General features: G+C 34.9%; 1 protein-coding gene across 4 annotated transcripts in view; it reads left to right on the top strand.

Moving 5' to 3' along the window:
* Nucleotides 1–20,995, top strand: part of LOC311077598 (protein NLRC3-like) — a 48,244-nt gene that overhangs the window by 7,136 nt on the left and 20,113 nt on the right. Inside the window, exon 1 of one of the 4 annotated variants that reach the window (XM_084106157.1) lies at nucleotides 10,891–11,044. The exons of the other annotated variants lie outside the window; for them this stretch is intronic. The gene's annotated coding sequence lies outside the window, so the exon portion shown is untranslated. Of the gene's footprint in view, nucleotides 1–10,890; nucleotides 11,045–20,995 lie in introns of those variants that run through there. 4 annotated transcript variants of the gene reach the window in all.

Below are 20,995 nucleotides of genomic sequence, written 5' to 3'. Positions count from 1 at the left end.
GAATGTTTTATTTGAAGTCACCAGAATCGTGATTAATGGCTCCTTTATTTGAGCTCTTGACCCTTTACTCTTCTTTTAGATTTTCTCTGGCTGCTGTTACTGTATTTTAATAAAATATATTTGTTATGGCGAGAGAAAATTAGATCAGACGTTTGAATGTTTAAGAACAAGAACATTGAAAAAGACAAAACACCTGTTAATCTTTAAGATTTTATATTTTTTATTTATTTATTATTAATGTATTGTTTTATTTATTTTAGAGCTTTTTATAGGATTCCATATAAAATATACCTATAATTTTTTTCATAAACACAAACTGCCCTCCACCCAGTGCTATTCTATTCAGAGTTACATTTTAACACAAATTGTGTATTAAAAATCTACACAACATGTGTCAAAATACCATCAACACATGCTGTGTGTTGTTTTTTAACACATCTCAGAGGCATGGGTTATAATACGCCCTAGAACAGTTTATTATTATTTTCTCATTAAAAATAAAGATGTTGGTTTTAATGAGAAAATGTAAAATGCACTTTTTGTTAAACGTGTAGTTAATATAACTAGATTTTAATTTTATTGTATTATTACTTTTGTTAACTTAAACTTATTAGGTATAAAGTGGGCCGTCCCTGATTTATCAAAAATAATCCTGTTTCTAAATTAAGAACACACAGAATATTAACACATATTATAAAACAAACATATTTAACAACCCAAAATATAAATTACCATACGTTCATGTAATATGTAGACTAATAGGCTATATGTAGACTAATACATCCATGTGTATTTTACAAATACAAATGTATTATTAATTAAGTTAATATAATTTGTCATTAGTGATAAATGTCTGTTGAAATGTTATATATTAAAATATGTGCTTACATGTCTTTCATCTAATTTATAGCCGCCTACATTATCATTTACATTGTAATGTCGTGTCTCACACACTTCCTTCCCCGCGTTTATTTTATTCAAATTTATTGTGCAGTGGTATAGCCTAGGCTATGAGTAAAATTAATCAGTTCACTCAATGCATGCGCAAAATATAAAACAACTGATAGATCATGTTGTGTTGACATTCAATTGGATGAAATCTTGATGAAACATATTAAAAATGTGACTATAACACATGCAACAAGGCAAATATTGAATGAGGAACATTTCAAATGGTAACCATATTGTACAATGCTTTTCTGTATAAGCTTTCACTAAACACTTAAAATTAACTTTAATTGTGTCTATATTTTAAAGCTTTATGTTCTGCATCTAAATTTTACTCCTCACGTCCTTTCTTCACTCCACATATTGAATGTCTAATCTAATGCCTTGACTTCCTTTCTGCTCTTTCTTTCCGTTACTTGAGTTTCCTGACTGCACACTCATTTTTGTTTTCTAATAAAAGTTTATTATATATGTCATGTCAACTGTAAAATAAACAGTGGATGTAAATTTGTTTATTGAATTTGAGTATAATTTAGGTTAATGGTCGTTAATTGTACCTGAATCTACTGAGTTCTCCTTTGAGGTGTGGAGCAGATCGCAAAAATTAAGTATACCCAGGCTTTAAGACCATTGAGCACAGTCCAATAAAGCTTAAATTGCCCACTTTACCTGACGGCCCTAACCTGCATTCACATGCTCGTTTACATCCTAATTTCACTACAGACTCTGCAACAGCGTTAAGATTGAGACGAAGCAGTCTTCTGTTTGCAATGTGCACGAGCCACAAGAGAACACTGGTCATTTCCGACACTTCCACCTGGGACTAAAAGCAATCACCAGTAGCGGAGATAGCGTGGGGGCTTGGGTGCGGCCGCCCCAGGACCCCGTGCCAATTAGGGGCCCCTCAAACGCCGCCGATCTTGCGTCACTGGACAGGAACGGTGTTCTTCTTGATATCGTTCTTTAAGCGCAAGACGCAAGAGAACACATCTGCATGCCCGCTGTTTTCTGTGCATGCGACCTTCCCTGTCAAACATAATTTATCCTTATTTTCGTAAAAAATAAGATGTAACTTTATTATCCTTATTTTATACAAAAAAATTCTGGATTTCTTGATCTTTATATGATTTTTTTTAAAATTATTATTCGTATGCTATTCGTTTTTATACAATTTGTTCTGCAGAAGAAAAATTTAACTATCCTGTTAATTCAGAATAGCAGAGATAGCCCATCCAATTTAATAATAATAATAATAATAATAATAATAATCAAGTAGCCTAGCCTAGGCCCATTTTATTTTGGTTTGCAGGCTAATAAAAGTTCATCAGAAAAACGGTAGAAGTAACTTTTCCCGTTTCTGAATATTAATTTAAATGTTGCACATAATAAATAGGCCTAATCAAAAAGCACAAACATGACCATTGTAATTAAAATTTAAATTTTGTTATATCGCAAATGTATGAAGAAATTGCGTTGCTTTGAATAGGCTATCTCATGCACAGGTTCGGAGTTTACAATGTTGGCAGCTCTGTTACAGTAGGCTATATTGGGAGCATCTGAATGTGGCTTTTCTTTGTGTTTTATTTAACATATAAGCTTACTTGGCTTAACAAGTGACACATTATTACATATGCATTCATCAGATATTTTATGTTTTTTTTTAACAGTTTTAATTTTAAAATGACTTGGTAGTAGAGGGCCCCATGATGAAGCTCCACCCCCCACTGTACTGAGAGTCTAGCTCCGCCCCTGGCCATCACGCATAAGCATTTTATATTAGGATTTTTCTTGGTAATGTGACGTAAAGGGTTCACTATGATGTTCTGACCTGCAAAAAACAAACAACAAAAAAACACTTGTGAACTGTACCTGAGTCTAGGCCTGTCACGATTATGAAATTTGGCTGACGATTAATTGTCTAAAAAATAATTGCGGTTATGGCGATTAATTGTCAGTTTTAGGGCTTTGACGATTAATTGTCTGTGTTAGGGCTTTGGCGATTATGCCGATTAATTGTGTGTTTTAGGGCTTTGTGCTTCATTCTTTAAATAATTGTGATAAATTTAATCCTTTGTAAGTTATCATTTTGCAGTGTAAGATTACAGTTAACACCTTTAAATATTAAATAAATATATTCAATAGCTATGACAATTTGTTTATTAAACTTAGTGAGTGTATAAATCAGCAGCAAAAAGTAATTTTTGAAAACATCTGCACAGTAATTTAATAAAATCTAAACATGTTAATAAAAACAAATGTGCACAAACCATGATAATATGATACGCTTCAAAAAAGAGCGGAACAAAGCGCGTATGCGCATCGCGGGTGCAGAATGATGTGCTTAATGCAACATGGAGTCACAGTGCGCAGCGCTGCACAAGTGCGCATTTAAAAGTTCACGGCACAAAGCGAAGAAATGTCGAGGGCACAAATCCTAGTGTATATCAGTCCAACAGTTTATTGATCATTTGTTTGCGTCTGATGCCAATTCATAGTCCTTGTGCTGTGTAGGCACACGGTAGCAAGCGAGTCATTTAGAAACAGCAAAAAACTCCAGCAAAATAAAGTCATTTTATGCAAATCCACAGCCCTTTATCTACAGATCAAGCATTATAACGTCAATGTCACAATGGAGAAAGTTTTACCGTGTATCCTGTCGTAACCGGACGACGCGCGCTGTTTGAATGCCGAACGGAATGATTGACAGCTGCAGACGAGTTTGTGAACTTTAATTTAACAATGTAAATATACTACTGTACCTCACATTAAGCTATGAAATGGCTTCAGATGACTTTGAATATGTTGCTGGAAAACGTAATTAGTGCTTGTCTATTTATTTTGGTCCATGACTCCCCTTGTGCCGTAGGCCTATAAAAGAGCGCAATAATCGCGGTTGTCTGAAACAATCGCGGTTAGATCAAATAATCGCGATCAGACGGTTATTTAATTAGCGCAACAGGCCTACCTGAGTCCGCATAAAAAGGGTGATCTGGGATATGAAACACAATCATACTAAATCATAGAAGTGAACCGCAATTGATGATGAATGATTCGATAAAAAGTGTTCTCACTTTCCTGACAATCAAACAGGGAGAATGTAGATATTACTGCTCGCCTTCAGCAGAAATTGACTCCCAAATGAGAGAATATTAAGTAGCCCAGCATTGGCACGTGCCTTTATGCTTACTGGCATCTGGTTGTCTTTGGCGTGTGCCAGTGGACAGTGTGTCGGTGCAAAAATAGTATTTAAAATTACTTTTGGAAAAATATGTAATAAAAATCGTAATATTATTGTTCTTCTGTTAATACAGTACAGTGAATAATTTGAAAGTGAAATACAGTGAAAGTAATTTGCATCATGGAAAGTTTAGCATTATGTTATTAATTTAAAAGAAAACAAAACATAATGCCCTTGTAGAATTGTAATAATCCAAGATATTTGAAACGAACAAAGACGTCTTTCCACCACGCACAAGGACCATTTGGAGTTCCCAAAGACACAGATGGTTATCTAGGCCTGTAGGCCAATATGTGTGTACTTCGGGGGTCGATGAATTGTCACACCTTTAGTTCAATGGGGGAAGTTGGAGTTATCTGATTGGTCAGTTTGAATGTCTCACATTTGGGTTTTAGTCAGGAAAGGATAAAAGAAGATTGAAACTGTTGCTCTGTCTCTTTGGTGCTCTGGCTCTTCTTATTCTTTGGGTCCCTTTCTTGGGGCTGTCTTCCTTTACCTCCTCTCTCTCTCTCTCTCTCTCTCTCTCTCTCTCTCTCAAATTCAAATTCAAATGAGCTTTATTGGCATGACTTGTACAGTATTGCCAAAGCATTGAGCAATGAACAAATAGTCAATAAATCAATCAGTAAACAAATGCATGAATACATTTATATAAACAAGAAAAAAAAAAAAAAAACACCTTTGTACATTTGTACCAACATTCAGACAAGATGAGAATGATTCTGTCTTTAGTTTTGTCCACTGGCTGACTCTCGTAGTTTGTGGCAGGCTGTCACATATTTTGCTGCTGTTGTGATTGAGCTAGAGTTCTCTCCCAAAATATGATTTAATTTTTCTGAATTTGGTAATGCCATAAAATTTGGTTCTGGTTGTTGGAATCTAGTGAAATAGTCCGATCTAATGCTGTGATAGTGATCACAGTGTATAATGGAGGATGTAAACATATTTTGATTTGTTAACATGTCCTGTCCTGTCATGGCTATATGCACTCTCCATAGGGGACGAGGAATTTGTGTTTAGTGTGATTGTGTTTGTGATACACTAGTAAAAAGCTTTAGACAGCAGTGACTAATTTCATTTGAGCACACAGACTCACACTCACACACTCTCGCACAAATCCAATTCTCTTCAGTTGCAAGGTCTCAACTATGTGATGTGTCAGCCGAACAACATACAGTCGTATTGTGACACACACACACACACCGAAATCCAATTCTCTACAGTTGTTAGCGTTGCTGTTACTATATGGGAAACACACACACACACACACACACACACACACACACACACACACACACACACACACATAGGTTGACAGAGGTTGATTTGTACACATTTAGAGGACAAAAAACCTGAGAATGAAAATGCACACAAGTGTTTATTATCAATTGAAGCGAGTTTTTAATAATATTTCAGCTCATCCATCTACAGTACTCTGTAAGGAGGACAGGTGGGTGGGTGGAAAAGGATAACGACGGCACGATGAGACAAAAACATCCCCAAAATCCCACCCAAAATATCCTATTTGTCCTTACAGTCCAGCACACACAGGTTGTGTCTCTGAATCTATCTGACTTTAGGATGGAGGGGGGCCCTTGCACCCCACTCAAACGGAACAGACAAGAAATATGAGAGCCTCCAAAAAAAGGAGGGGGAAACTCCACGAAGGGGGGCTCTAAACTTGAATTCTAGTTGTTGAGCCTTCCTCAGTGGTCACACTTTCTTTTTCTTCCCCCTTTGTGCCTTTTTAATTTCCTTTTCCCCCTTTTTATCTTTTTTTTCCCCCAGTGTTTTTCCCTCCCCTTTTTGGTTCTGTCTGGTTTTTCACCCTGTGAACACCAAACTTTGTCATTAGGTTGGACTAAAGCAGTGGCGGCAGATGGGCATTAGTTTAAGCTGAATGCATGGGTGTTTGAAAGAGAAGTGTCTTTGAGTGTGTTTGATATACTGCAGGGCATATGCAAAGGTAAGACATTAGCAATCCGTCTCCCTCTCGTTTTTGTTTCAAGGGTTCAGAGATGGCATTACAGTTGTTCGTAGCTGTTTGCGTGAATCATTCTGTTTTTGGCTCTCTTACTCTGTCTATTGTGACTCGACTGCCATCTTCAAAGTGGTAAACGTGGCCCACCGTATCCTATTGGGTGTTGTTTTCTCTTGCCGTCATCGCCTCGTTCTCTCTTGATCTCCCTCTTTTTTCTTATATTTCCCTCTCACTCTCTTTCACGAGGCCACACCCAGACTTCCACGTATAACTGACAGGTGTCAATCACCTTTGTTACCTTTCCCTTGAACTTTGACTTTTGCTATCATCTACATGTAAATGTTTATATAGGCACCATTGTGAAGCTTATCTTTAAATGAGGTATTTTTATTCTAATGAATGAAACTAAATTGTTTTGGTAGCCATTTGGCAACCAAGGCTGCATTTATTTATTCAAAAATACAGAAAAACATTAATATCGTGTGAAATATTTTTACAATTTGAAATAACTGTTTTTCTATTTTAAAACCCTTTAAAATGTAGTTTATTTTTGTGATGCAAAGCTGAATTTCAGTGAACCTACAATGAGATCATTAACAAAATCATTCTAATATGCTGATTTGCTGCTCAAGAAGCATTTCTTATTGCTATCAATGTTAAAACATTTGTCCTGCTTAATGTTTTTGTGGAAAACATGTTTTTCCCAGGATTTTTTCCATATAAATCTTTCCATTCCATTTTCCCATCCATTAGAGTTTATTTGAAATGACAATGTAAAAATATTTACTGTCAAAATTGATCAATTTAATGCATACCTGCTAGACTTCATATAAAAAAAAAAACTATATATTTATAAAAATGTGTGTGTCTATATATATATATATATATATATATATATATATATATATATATATATATATATATATATATATGAAAAAGATGTAGGTAATATATTTATTTATTTATTAAATATAAATATATTTATTTATACAACCAAGTCTTTATATTATTCCCATTGAGAGAGCAAAAGATTAATACAAATGCCAATAGACTTGTGTGGTATGGATGTAAAAACTGCACATTTTTGCATATGCTTGCATTTTTTAACATTTCTTTTGGATTTTGATGTTCACAATCAATCATGGATTTTGCATTCTGTTGCAGTATAATAAGTGCTCTTTAACTCGAGACTGTTTCCTTCCAAACACATAAGCAGTTTCTTAGTGTAAATTCCTCCATATTTATGTTTTATGTGCTTTTTTTCACTTTGAGCTATGTGTGTTGAGAAGGGCTTGAAGGTGAGGTGTAAGTGAATATGGATGTGGTTGTTTTGAATGCGCAGTCAATAGAAGAGGAGAAGTGCATCATTATGGATGGGTCACAATGCTCTAGCTTGAGGCGGTGGCGGTCGGTCTGGAGAAATGAAACCGTATGTTGTGTTGTAACTTCTGTTGCTGAGAGCTATAGAGAGTGAAGGTGTTTTATCTGCAGGATTTGTGAAGACTGCGTACTGCTGCGTGATTCTAGCAGCTGTGTGTGTGTGTGTGTGTGTGTGTGTGTGTGTGTGTGTGTGTGTGTGTGTGTGAGGCGTGGCAGCTGCGAGGTGATATGTGTCTGTAGGTCTGTGTGTGTGAGATTGGAGGGCTTTTTGGGTGTAAGTTTGTGTAATACAAGTGATGCTGGTGTGTGTGTGTTATTGTGAGTGAGTGTGTGGACCTGGAGGTGTGTGTGTGTGTGTGTGTGTGTGTGTGTGTGTGTGTGGCAGGGATAGGCATCAACTCTTACCTGGGCACAGCAGTGCCACTTCAGCTGAAACACCACACCCATTTCTCCACACGGTTTGTTTGAACAGACGCCATGTCCTCGCACAAACACACAGATTCGCCATAAAATCACAGATCGAGGCTGTGTTTTTTTCTATATTTTGAGATAAGATATTTATTGGTTGGATTTTATTGTAGGAATATTTAATAATTACTACGTAAATACTGTTACAAAATTATTATGAAATGGGCCTTATTGGAATTTATGAGAAACATCTTAATGCTGTCAGATATTGATTCATTTCTATGAATTTTGATTTCTCTTTATCAAAAAAAGTAGAAAACACGACTCACTAAACTTTTGCCTTAAATCGAAAGAATCTCATCAAACTTTTCCAAGAGATTGTAATTTTCCATCGGCTCGACATCCGGCTTCTCTGTGAAAAGAGCATTTCCATCAGCTCTTTCTTCACGAATGGCCGGTGAACTACGCTATGAGTGTGGGCAGTGTAATCCTGTTTGAAAGGTCTGCGTGTGTTCCCGGTTGGACGTCTGGCGTTTTGGGTGGGCTCTGCATGGGACAGCAGGTATCCTTAATCATGTTATGGGGTGCGGGGTGTATTTTTGAGAAGGGGTTAGCTGGCAAGCTCCCATCCCAATTTCATACTAAATGGTCACACACCAGGTTTGATTAGAGAAGGCAAGGCCGAGGTACCCATTGTCATAGTTTCTGTCATTGGTGCAGAGCGGCAGGTCTGTGCATTTAAAGCCGCCGTAGTTTTTCTGTTGGAGGAATTATTCACTCCATTTTCTGCGAGTTTTACGTATGAAATGAAAAGTATTTTGACTATGGTAATCTGTGTGAATAGACTTAACTTTTTTTTTTTTTTTTCAGACTTTACTTTTTCTCACATTAGTCCAATACACTTTAAAAAAAAATGTAAATATACAATTTTGCATTACATTTATAACAAATGAGCTGTTTTTGTTATATGAAGATTTACCTATTCACCAATGAATCTAAATGCTTTAATGAAGTTCTCTCAACATGTTTATTAATATATTTTATAATAGTTAGGAGAATATTCTCCCAGAGCAGGTTAAATCTGAATGTCGTGTCTGTTCCTCTGTGATTATCTTCACCGCACAAAGATGCAGCGTTGTCCCGGAAAACCTCAAGTCCAACATCTGTGTTTGTTTTTGCAGGTGCTCATTTGGTTTGATGCGAACGTTTTTTTTTTTTTTCAATATAGAATATTTGTGTAGGCTGTTTGTGTCAGACAAAGTGTAGTGGAAAAAGTCCCCCCACCCACTAACTTCTGTTGATAATTCCACACACCAAATATATTTGTTTTTCAAAGAATTATTTAAATGCGATGACAAGATGGTGGTCAAAAAAACAAGATGTATATTTAGTTTTTCTAAAGAAGAGGAATTGAGAGGTTGGTGGTCCATTGGCACTGCAACAATGTAATGAAGACCCACAAATACAGAAATGAGTCATGTGGGTCGTAGAATGACTATTTATTCACATTTAGAGTAATATTGTAATATATGTTAAACTTCATTTAAGTGTAATCCAAGCCAGAATATTATGGTTAAAAATCCCTGGCCTGTGGATATTATCGTTTCCTCTTGTCTCTTATAGTCTGGGTTGATTATCATTCTGAGATACTGGCCCTCATAAGTTGTGTGTCGGTGCGGGAGAAACTTCAATGAGGGGGGGGAAAGTAATTGCAATTACCAATAAAATTCATTATAATTAAGCAGTCATTTAATATAAAATCAAATTATTGCCTCAGCAGCCGAGGACGGAGGCACCCCAGTGAGACCTGATTAATTTTTTCTTCTTCTCCCTTTCAGCACAACTGTAACTTTTAAATCACTCTGTCTCTTTGGGTGGGGTGTTTGGGTAAGGGGTATTTATTAAAACTGAGCCAATATGATGATTACCTGACTGTTTTGGATATTTATACACTATTAGACTATAGATTATTAATATCATTTCATTAGAGTGGTGCAAAATGAAGCGGGAATATTCTGCATCTGTTCTGAATCTTGTGGCCTCTTTAAGTCGGCCTTGTGAATGTATTTCAAAAGGTTAGGAATTGGAAAACTGATATTGTTATATGATATTGCATGGAACATTGTAATGTTTGAAAAAAAAAAAATATGATTTGTCTTCTATTCAGTCACTGCATATAACTGCTATCAAACAATAAAATCAAGAGAAATCAGATTTTATGTGAAATATTAAGTACAAAAGTAGATAAATATTAAAGTAAAGTACAGAAATATTAAAGTAAAGTGTGTGTCCTAGGTTTGGAAGTTACGTGTATTTACTATAGAAATAACAGTGATTTAGGCATACTTACAAGCAACTAATACTAAACCTGTTAATATTACTCGGTACTTATGTGTGTAATTAAATTGTAACAAAGACTCGTTAAAGTAAAATTAAATAGCTATCACACTTATCTTTATGTACTAAAGATATTCAGATAAATATAGATGGCAACCTACCTATAAAAACTGGGTCAATTTTATCACAGTATTCTGTATTACTTTCCAGATGCATTAGTGTAGATGATTGACATTCACTTGTTCAGATGTAGTTCTTAAATATCTACCCCAAAAAAATCATTCTTGATTAAGTTCTGAAACTATGAAAATGTATCATTGGAAAGTCATATTCATGATATTTATATTTTACCTTTACAGACATATTGCCCTATCTCATTTATTTCTCTTGCTTGTGACTGATCTCTCCTCACACTCATGAGCTTTGAGGTGTTTGTGTGTATATATATTTGTATGCCAGTCAGTCTGTGTCTCACTGTTACTAATCTCTCAAGCCTTCTTAACTCCCTTAGGGACCTTCCGGAAAACGCCACCTCACTATTATTAGGGTCTCTTTTGCATATTAAGGGAGTTGCTCTCAATCGTGTATGTGTGAGGAGAGAGTGAAAGTGCGCAATGTGCAGCAAAAGTTTTCCTTTTTGTGTCGCCAACTGTTAAACCAAACTCGTGACATCAAAAACAACTTAATAACTGCTCTACTTCTCTAGAATGGTTACGGTTTCTGTGAGGCAGAAAGAAAGAACCTAAAACATCGTAAGTTATTATATTATATTATATTATATTATATTATATTATATTATATTATATTATATTATATTATATATTATTTTCTTCTTTTTTGTGATATTGGTCATTTATTAATGTCACCTTTAAGATTGTTAAAAATATTTTTTATCCTTTTTTAATTATTTTTAAAAATGTATATATTACTTATTCTTTAATCTTTTAATTTATTTGTATTTTTATTATAGGGTATTAACGCTACCTTAAGAAACCATATTTGCCATAATTCTTGTAATAAGACTATAGTAAATTCATAATTTTGCTTCATATTACCACCATGGTTAATGCTACTTTTTAATGTTTTTATTGATTTATTTAGATTTAAAAAAAAAAAAAAAAAAAAGTAAAATAAAAATTTCAAAGTGAGACCTTGCATTTTGCCTTTACACAGTGGTTCTAGTCTCATTATTTTAATTTATTATCTACTTTTCTTGACTGAAGGTTGGTCTTTGGTTTGATATGCTCATAAGAATAACATCTTTCTTATATACATTTTTGGTCTCTGTGAAATTATAGGATACTTACTTTACTGGTTTGTAGGTGACATTATGTTTTTGAACCACACAAATGCTTGCCTAATGTTTTAAGATGTTTTATTGTTATGTTATTCATTGAAGGCTTTGGAACCCTTCTGTCCTCATAGATTTCTGTATTTCATACAATGATATAAAAAGGTATCAAATAATCCTCCAACATGCAGAAATAATGAAACCCCGCTTTCTTCCGTTGGGATTTTAGGCTTGAAAATTTCTAGTCATAACTCGTAATGACATGGAGATGTAAAGCTTTGAGTTTCGTCTGCTATCTAATACAGCCCAAGCATACAGTTGGTTTAGCTGTGATAGCTGACAGTGGAGCTGAGAACCTGGCAGTGTAGATTTTGGCTTCATTGGCGGATAATAATAGCTATACCAGCAGGAATGCTGTTGAAAAAAAAAAAATGTTTAGGCTGCGTGAAGAATAAGACTTTTTCAAAGCGGTATTGTTTGTGTGGTTTATTTATTTTGCCATTTTTATGACAGGGCATTATGAAAGAAGAAGGGGGAAAATGTATTCTGCATCACCCGTGTGAGCATCGCAGCTCCATGTACGCTTATAGATATGCAATTTGTTTAGTCCTTTTATAGTTCAATAGCCCCATGATAATTGAACAGATCTGGCAGATGTTAAAGTCGTCATGAAACTGTAATTGTCTTTTCTTCCCTATTGTGACGCATATGTGATTGTAACAACTTCTTAAACTTCTTAAATGGATTTTTGTCCATCGGGAATTGTTTGGATCATTGGATCATTGTCATTTGCTAATTTCTGGAAAGGTTTCATGCGAGTGGCAGGTTGCTGAAGGTGAGGGATTGAAACTTGTCTGCCTATTGGACAACCTTATTGCCCAGCCCTCATGCCGGTCCGGTGTACGTCATTCAAATTTAGTTGTAGTCACTTTGTAAACAAAAAATGCACACAATCGCAAGGATTTTTTTTAGATGAGGCCTAAGAGTACGTTTAGCATGCTAGTTAACTCTTAGCAGATGTACACATTTAAAAGTTTTTGTGAAAAACAGACTAGAAATTGTGATGACTCATCCTGTGCACTACACATTTTATCCAATCAGTTGCTCTATAGGTAAGGGATAATGTACATCCAGCTGGTTGTTATCGGAACCCCGAAGCGGAGGGGTCTTGCATCAGCCTGAAGGGGTTTATTCTGCGATAACAACCGGCTGGATGTACATTATCCCGCTTATTACACAGCTACTTGCTACTAGTAAATAATTACACATGAAATATTGATCTGAGTCTAAATATTTTATTAGCTCTTTAAACGCAAAGCTTCCGCAGAGAAAGCAGTTCAAGCAAGTTCAAACTAGATGGACATTTAAGGGATACGGTACACTGTTTACCCTTGCTGTAAAATTCTGACAATATTATACCATTTTCCATTAAAACAGTAATATACCGTAGAAAATAAAAGTAGCCTACAGGAATATACTGTCAATTAACAGTGCTCAAAGTCGACACTCAGAGGCTGTTTTCCCAATCACACCCTATACCCTCATTCACTATTCCCTACATTAGTTCACTAATATAGTCCCCTTGAATGAAAAGAAGTGAGTGAATTGAGACACTGATGAACACCTGATAAGCAGAATCACTGAAGGACAGAGAAACAAGAACAGAAAAAAGAGAAACACAAAAACTACAACTGACTTCCAGCAACACTGAGTGTGAAACCAGTTTACAAACCAGTTTACGATTATTTCTTTCATACATGTACAAAAGTTCTTGTTGAGAATTAACAGAGATTTAGTTAATAATAAAGTTTGTTGTCACCATGATGGAGATCAGTATTTGCTTTAGTTGGTCTCTTGTCCCTGGACTTCTTACCATTCATCTCCCTCTGGCTGCTGTAACAGTGAGTTTATAAAACACATTTGTTATGGCAAGAAAAAGTCAAGAGGAAAATGATCAGGTGTTTTTATTTTTTTGTGATGATGTCACAATCATCCTGGACATGCCTGATTTTCAGATTTTTCCTGTATATAATCATTGAAATTATAGTTATCTCATATTTAGCATATATCTGTGAATCTACAAAATGTAATCAATATTCCTGTAATCCGGTCTTCTGAAGAATATTGTAATCATATAGTGCATTCAATTTTATTTTACTCCTGCTTGGCTCAGACACACACAGACATCAACAATCAGCATATGAATCTCAACAATGGTGAAAAGTTTCATGTCGCAATGCATGCTGGGTTCCAGGATAATATAAAACTCCCAGCATGCACTGCTGCATGAATAATAATAATAATAAAAAAGAAATATTGCCACCATTGTTGAGATTCATGTGATAAATTGTGATATCTCTGTGTTTCTAAAACACAGTGTAGCGCTGTTTCTCTGCTTATGCATCATGTGTTAAAAAAAAAAATATTCATTGTATCATATTGCTGCGTTTTCACAGTGGTGGTAATGTAACACTTTCGATTGAGGATTAAACTCTGAATAAGTGAGAATGAATTCCTTAATGAATGAACAGGCAATATGATGATTTTGTCATCATAATCATTATAACTGCAGTCATTCATAAACTGTGTGTGCGCACAAGTGTGACTTGCAAAAACACAGCTCAAGCAGCAAAAGAAAAACTAATGTTTTAGCATCAGCATCCCAACTAAAGCAAGCACTGATCTCTATAATGGTAACTTCAAACCAAACATTTTCAATTAAACATCTCAATAACAACTTCTGTAGATGTATGACAGAAATAAAGTCATACTGGTTAATAATAAGTGTAATAATGTGTAATGGCTGGAAGTCAGTCGTAGTTATTGTGTTTCTCTATTTTCTGTTCTTGTGTTTCTCTTTTCTTCAGTGATTCTGCTTACAATCACTTACATATTCCCTTAATTATCTCACTGCATCGTTACTTTTTACTCGTAGTGTGGATTTCCCTGAGGGGTTGAAAGGGTTAACTGTGTAAGATAAAAAAGACACACCCACAAAATGTATTTTAACAGTAATAAACTGTAAGTTATAAAACAGGTTTATACTGGCAACACTGTTGCCAGTAGTTTACTGTAAAATTTATTTTTTGGGTCACCATTGTGCAGAAGAGTAGACCCTGTGCTTCAGTCCAGGAGAAGATCTACAAACATTGATGATTTGCTGCATGTTGCTTTATTTAACAGGCGGTGACTGTGTGGTTGCTGATCCAGTGGAAATCTATTTATGTGCAATAGTTTTTTAGTGGTCTCAAATGAATGAAGTTCACAGTAATACTTTGCTCACATTATCAATGCATTATAAATTTAAGTTAATACATTTAAATGACAGTTGGTCAATTTAAGGCAGTCGGTTTCTGCAAGTGAAATTAGTTAACTATAATTTAGTGCATTTTTACAGAAACAAACTAGATTACAGTAAAGAACTGTACAATTAACAGTATTTTACTGGCAACAGTGTTGCCAGTATTTTACTGTAAAAAAACCCGGTAAGGTCTAACAGTGTACAGTCACACCAGTTATTACACGGCATTTCGCCTCATAAATAATAATGAGGATAAGAGATATTGATCTGAGATGAAACTTTTTTAAAATCGTACCTGTATGTTATCTTATAATCCAACAGTGTACAAAACAATAGTCGCAAAATGGCAGCAGCTGCGTTTGAATGAAGCAAGAGAGTCCACAATACTGGATGACATAATTAAATAACTGTACACAAAATATTGATTTGACTAGGTTTTGATGTTTTATTAGCTCACCAAACGCAAAGCTTCCACGAAGAAAAAACTTTCCTAGCAAGCGTATAGCTCAGGCTTGCATGGTAGAATAGAACATAATATAAAAAAACGTTAAAAAATCACCTGTTTTTCAGCTGCAATGCTTAAAAAAGCATGCAAACGATAAGCTTTTGTGACTGCGTATGCAATGTCATGTGAGCGTAACCGTGATAGAGACTGTACATGGAATGGAATGTCATGCAATTTTTAATCTGCAAAAAGAGAGATGCCCAAAATCTTATATCACGATACAAGTCATTTTAGTTCACGATAACAATATATATCACAATGTAGTTATTTTATTTTATACATTTTTAATACCATTGAAATTTCATTATTCTTAGCACCATTTTCAATATCAATTAAAAAACTAATACTACACTGTTAGACCTTACCGGGTTTTTTTACAGTAAAATACTGGCAACACTGTTGCCAGTAAAATACTGTTAATTGTACAGTTCTTTACTGTAATCTAGTTTGTTTCTGTAAAAATGCACTAAATTATAGTTAACTAATTACACTTGCAGAAACCGACTGCCTTAAATTGACCAACTGTCATTTAAATGTATTAACTAAAATGTATAATGCATTAATAATGTGAGCAAAGTATTACTGTGAACTTCTTTCATTTGAGACCACTAAAAAACTATTGTACATAAAAAGATTTCCACTGGACCAGCAACTACACAGTCACCGCCTGTTAAATAAAGCAACATGCAGCAAATCCTCAATGTTTGTAGATCTTCTCCTGGACTGAAGCACAGGCTCTACTCTTCTGCACAATGGTGACCCAAAAAAATAATTTTACAGTAAACTACTGGCAACAGTGTTGCCAGTATAAACCTGTTTTATAACTTACAGTTTATTACTGTTAAAATACATTTTGTGGGTGTGTCTTTTTTATCTTACACAGTTAACCCTTTCAACCCCTCAGGGAAATCCACACTACGAGTAAAAAGTAACGATGCAGTGAGATAATTAAGGGAATATGTAAGTGATTGTAAGCAGAATCACTGAAGAAAAGAGAAACACAAGAACAGAAAATAGAGAAACACAATAACTACGACTGACTTCCAGCCATTACACATTATTACACTTATTATTAACCAGTATGACTTTATTTCTGTCATACATAAGTTGTTATTGAGATGTTTAATTGAAAATGTTTGGTTTGAAGTTACCGTTATAGAGATCAGTGCTTGCTTTAGTTGGGATGCTGATGCTAAAGCATTAGTTTTTCTTTTGCTGCTTGAGCTGTTTTTGCAAGTCACACTTGTGCACACACAGTTTATGAATGACTGCAGTTATAATGATTATGATGACAAAATCATCATATTGCCTGTTCATTCACTAAGGAATTTATTCTCACTTATTCAGAGTTTAATCCTCAATCAAAAGTGTTACATTACCACCACTGTGAAAACGCAGCAATAAGATACAATGACTCTTTTTTTTTAACACATGATGCATAACCAGAGAAACAGAGCTACACTGTGTTTAAGAAACACCGAGATATCACAATTTAGCACATGAATCTCAACAATGGTGGCAATATTTCTTTTTTATTTTTATTATTATTCATGCAGCAGTGCATGCTGGGAGTTTTATATTATCCTGGAACCCAGCATGCATTGCGACATGAAACTTTTCACCATTGTTGAGATTCATATGCTGATTGTTGATATCTGTGTGTGTCTGAGCCAAGCAGGAGTAAAATAAAATTGAATACACTATATGATTACAATATTCTTCAGAAGACCTGATTACAGAAATATTGATTTCATTTTGTAGATTCACAGATATATGCTAAATATAAAATAACTATAATTTCAATGACTATATACAGGAAAAATCTGAAAATCAGACATGTCCAGGATGATTGTGACATCATCACACAAAAATAAAAACACCTGATCATCTTCCTCTTGACTTTTTCTTGCCATAACAAATGTGTTTTATAAACTCACTGTTACAGCAGTCAGAGGGAGATGAATGGTAAGAAGTCCAGGGACAAGAGACCAACTAAAGCAAATACTGATCTCCATCATGGTGACAACAAATTTTATTAATAACTAAATCTCTGTTAATTCTCAACAAGAACTTTTGTACATGTATGAAAGAAGTAATCGTAAACTGGTTTGTAAACTGGTTTCACACTCAGTGTGGCTGGAAGTCAGTTGTAGTTTTTGTGTTTCTCTTTTTTCTGTTCTTGTTTCTCTGTCCTTCAGTGATTCTGCTTATCAGGTGTTCATCAGTGTCTCAATTCACTCACTTCTTTTCATTCAAGTGGACTATATTAGTGAACTAATGTAGGGAATAGTGAATGAGGGTATAGGGTGTGATTGGGAAAACAGCCTCTGAGTGTCGACTTTGAGCACTGTTAATTCACAGTATATTCCTGTAGGCTACTTTTATTTTCTACGGTATATTACTGTTTTAATGGAAAATGGTATAATATTGTCAGAATTTTACAGCAAGGGTTAACAGTGTAGCTTAAAAATCTCAAAGTAAACGGTGATAAAAAAGAGCAAAGAAAACAAACTACAATAGAACATACACACATGAAATAGACCCACCTGAAAAACTTCAAGCACTAGAAATAAGAAATACTACATAAATTGTGTAAAGTAATCAAATGCTTAAAAAATGCATAGTCTACTGTGTAAATTGAATAAACATTTATTCTTATTAAAGTTACAAAAGTGATTTAGTCAAGAGCTGAGAGATTTTCTCTTTTTTTGTTGTTTGATTAACATTAATAACGACAGCAAGTAATTTTGAAAGCTGTCACTTTAAGACCGACTGCACGGATCCATTATACTCAAGCGTTTTCTTTCTCAACTCTTTACATTGACTTAAAGTCCGCGTGAACCGGAAGTTGCAAACGACTTTTCTCCAGTGTTGTGACGTATTTCCCAGTGAAAAGGAATATTGAACAGAGGGCAGGGTTTTACTCTAGCGCTCCTCCTCTCCATCTCTCGCTCATAACAGACTAACGGTTTGAGGGGAGTGGTTAAGCGTTTCCCAACCCAAGTCCTCAAACCTACATCATCATCAGGGAAGGTCATCCAATGCAGAGGGGAGGGGCATTTTCAGATTTTGATTAAAGATTACGATTGTCATCTCTCTCTTTCTCTGTCGCTTCCTTCGGCCCCCCCCTTTACTCCTCTTTCACCCAGCCATAGCCCCACCATCTGTCTTTCCCCTTCCCTTCGCCTCTGCGCCTGACATCTCTCAGCCTTTATTTTAATCTTTTTGTTTGATGGAATTTAATGTGACTGTTCAAAAATTAGACATATCGTCTCAGTCTGCGTTTATTAGTAACGGAAACCGAAATCACCCTTTAGAGAATTTGCCTTGGTTTTATTACAGTAACACTAAATAATGGTATTTCGATAGAAATGTTCTCACTAATTCATACTAAATATGTTAGGGAACTGAAAGAATCTACTTTTTTTTGACAGTTCAACCCACTATTTCTCATAATAAAAACAGTATTGTTTTTAAAAAAATATTTACATATTTGATCAATTTAATGTTCTACAGTCAATGCACAGAAAATACCAAAAATCAAATAATTACAATAATAAGCAAACTAAAAAATAAGCAAGAGTATATTGACAATCACGCACTTACAGTGCAAGTCTAAGGGGCAAACGTCCATAGACTTTCATTGTAAGTGGATTTTGTCAACACTTTTTTTTGGTTTGGTTAAGTTAGTTTAACCATTTCAAGTTGAATTTGTCATGTTTAAAAAAAAAAAAAAATGTATTTGATACACCTGTGGCTATTATGGTCTTACTACAAATAAATTGTGGATACTATTCTGGAATTATGGTCCAGATTTTTAAGGGGAGTATCTCACCATATTGTTTTATCACTTAGTTTAGTTCAGTTCCTCCATAGACTAGTCATCTGCTCTGTAGCTTTGTAGGAAACTAAATGTAATTTTTCCTATTTTTGCTTCTTGTTCACCAACAGGGGATTTCGATTTTTTTATTGAAGTATTCCTTGATTCGCCGTATGTGCAAACGCCACATTTGTAGTGTTTGTTTCAATGCAACGGTTATTTTTACACGTGCTGCCTGCCGTCAATCTAGTGTAAGTGAACCCCACCCAAACTCATATTTGTGTGTGTGTCTTTGGTTCCCACCTGTTTTATATCCATCCTATATTGTTTCTACCTTTCCTGAAGTCCAATGATGGCTACAGGCAGAAAAAAAAAACAAATTAGAATCTTAAAGCGCTATTATTTAATTACCCCAATGGCTATGGATTTGCTGTGTGTGTGTGTGTGTGTGTGTGTGTGACTGAAGAGGGCGATAGAAAGGGCAGGATTATTCTGCTTTTTCAATTTACAGAAGCCCCACTGCCCACACACCCCCTAACACCCCAGACCCATAACATACACACAAACACACACACACTTCATCAGCACACCCACCCAACCGCTGGAAGATAAAACAGCATTATGGTAAATTCCACTTAATGACAAATTTTTAATTTGCTGAACACGGCTGTCTCCCGCATCCCTTGTGTGTGCGCGTTCACGTTTTAGTGAGTGAGTGAATGAAAGGGAGGCCTAATTACAGTGTGGGTTGGATGGGAGGAAGAAAAGCCCTCCTCTCCTTCTATCACAGCGATAAGGGAAAGGGAATGTAGCCGATTAATGATGGTGTTTATCTCTTTTCATATAATAACAATCATGAAAAGTCGATCTGCCCCTCAGCTTGATAGAAAAACACTCCCAGAGGAGAACTTTCATCAGAATGAAATTGAAGTCGCAAGCTAGTGGTTTTATTAAATATTTCATTTTTCCTTCTCGCGTGTTTGTGCGTATGTGGATTCGAAAGGAAAACTAAAGGTTTGGAATATTAAGTCTGCTTGTTGTGTTTGTGATAGGCATGTTTCCAGGGTCAATATCAATTAAAAACGTTCTTTAAAACGCATTGCAAGCTGTGGAGACTCTACATGGAGAGTCTTTTGGATATAGGATACATTCATACAGAACATATAGTGGTGCACTGAAGAAATTTACGGCTGATACTGCTATTTTGAGAAGCTAGCCAATATTTTAAAGCTTAAGTCAGCTGATTGTGATCCGAATATTCATTTTTTTTTACCATGCTTTTACAAACATCAAACCATTTGCTCCAGGAAAATGCACCACACTGTAAAATTACAGACAATTTACGTTTGAAATACATGTCTTGGAATATATATAGAACATTGTGACACTAGAAAACAAGTAATGACAAGTTCTAAAGCATCTAAATACTATCAAATCAGTAGTATTTATAACTTGTTTGCTCTCTTTAGGATTTTATTCAGGTTTGAGTACACAAAAATGAAGAGTAATCCCTTACTTTACTTTTTCAAGGGAAAGGTAATTAAATTACAGTAATCTATTCCTTATTAATGTATTACACCCAACATGTTTATTATATTTATTATGTATAATGCACATATATATATATATATATATATATATATATATATATATATATATATATATATATATATATATAAGATTTAATATTAAGCTTTTAAACTGATTAATCAAACGTGTATTCTTTTGAGCTCTTATTTAAATTCAGTTGATTCACATGCATTGATATAGTCAGATATTTTCTTTT

Source organism: Abramis brama, assembly GCF_963993115.1.
Source record: "Abramis brama genome assembly, chromosome: 2".
NCBI classification, from domain to species: Eukaryota; Metazoa; Chordata; class Actinopteri; order Cypriniformes; family Leuciscidae; genus Abramis; species Abramis brama.
The sequence above is the reverse complement of the archived record's forward strand: the minus strand, read 5'-3'. Positions and strand labels throughout refer to the sequence as shown.